Source organism: Aplysia californica, unplaced genomic scaffold (genome assembly GCF_000002075.1).
Source record: "Aplysia californica isolate F4 #8 unplaced genomic scaffold, AplCal3.0 scaffold00031, whole genome shotgun sequence".
In the NCBI taxonomy this organism is placed as follows: Eukaryota; Metazoa; Mollusca; class Gastropoda; order Aplysiida; family Aplysiidae; genus Aplysia; species Aplysia californica.
Genome location: NW_004797301.1, coordinates 800,085 through 801,321, shown reverse-complemented (window position 1 = coordinate 801,321; position 1,237 = coordinate 800,085). Strand labels below are relative to the sequence as shown.

The following is a 1,237-nucleotide window of genomic DNA, read 5'->3' as shown; positions in this document are numbered from 1 at the left end:
GGGGAGAAACAACATACGCACGGCGCTTCTTAATCTTAAACCAAGTTTTTTATTCGGTTTAGCTTTTTTTAAAGCAGGTGTTTTTACTTCATCGACACAATTCCGGTCATTCAGTCAGGAGGCGCACTTCCAACCCTGCTGTCAGGGTCAACCCGGGCTGAGAGATATAAATAAAACATCCCGACAGAAAGACGGAGGTACTTGATAAAATACACGTTATTTTCCTCTCACTCGGAATCGAACTCGGGTCTCCTCCTGCCCACGGCAGCGAAGCGCCATGCTGCTACACCACAGTGCAGATTATGCCGTTGTACCCGGCGCACAACACCTATCGGATTCATTTCACCGAGTCTGGACCAGTTAGATTTTTCCTTCATGGGGTGATAAAAGCTACCACCACTTTGGCACATTACGACCGATTCGACTCGCGACCTTGAAAAACAAACGTGTCCAATTTAGAAGGTCGCATTCGACTTAACTTGAGATCTGTCGTATTGTGTCAAATTGGCAGCTTATGCATTTAACTCGCAACCTCAAAAACCCAAATTCGCCCGCACTGTGCCAAATTGTCAGCTTTTGCATTCAACTGATCGCGACCTTGAAACCTCGAATTCGGTCACATTGAGAGAAATTGGCAGTTTTTGATTTCAACTGATCGCGACCATGAAAACCCGAATTCGGTCATATTGTGCCAAACAGGCAGCTTTTGCATTCATCAACTGATCCCGACCTTGAAAACCCGAGTTTGGTTGTACTGTGCTAAAATGATAGTTTTTGGATTTTTTTTTTTTTTTACCCCGTTCATGAAGGAAAAATCTAGCTGGTCCTGGCTCAAGTCAAATGAATCCGATTGGCTGCAGCATCGGCCGGGCATTACGAAGCCAGACAGCCAGCCAGGGACAGGGACAGGAAACGGGAAGACGGTTACGAGAACCGCAAGGCAAATGTTTTTTAAAAATGTTCTCGTCATGTTTTAGTTTTTTCTCTTTTGGGGGGCTTCGTACAAAACGGGAAGACGGTTGAGATCATGTGAGACGTGTTTTTTTCTTCTTCTTTTATCACTTTTATTTCCCTTTTTTATTTCTTTTTCAGAGAGCTTCTTGTTGTTCACGTAGGCCCAAGGAGGAGAAGAAAGAAACCAACAACCCAGACAAACCTAAATATTACACATGAGCTGGCAGGCACGTTAGACTCATTGACACGTAAATACTACAGGCTGACACACACACACACACAC

At 44.5% G+C, this 1,237-nt stretch overlaps 1 protein-coding gene across 1 annotated transcript in view; it reads right to left on the bottom strand.

Annotated features, from left to right (window-relative positions):
- Positions 1-1,237, bottom strand: part of LOC101851391 (serine/arginine repetitive matrix protein 2) — a gene marked incomplete in the record, with an annotated part of 50,389 nt that overhangs the window by 28,575 nt on the left and 20,577 nt on the right.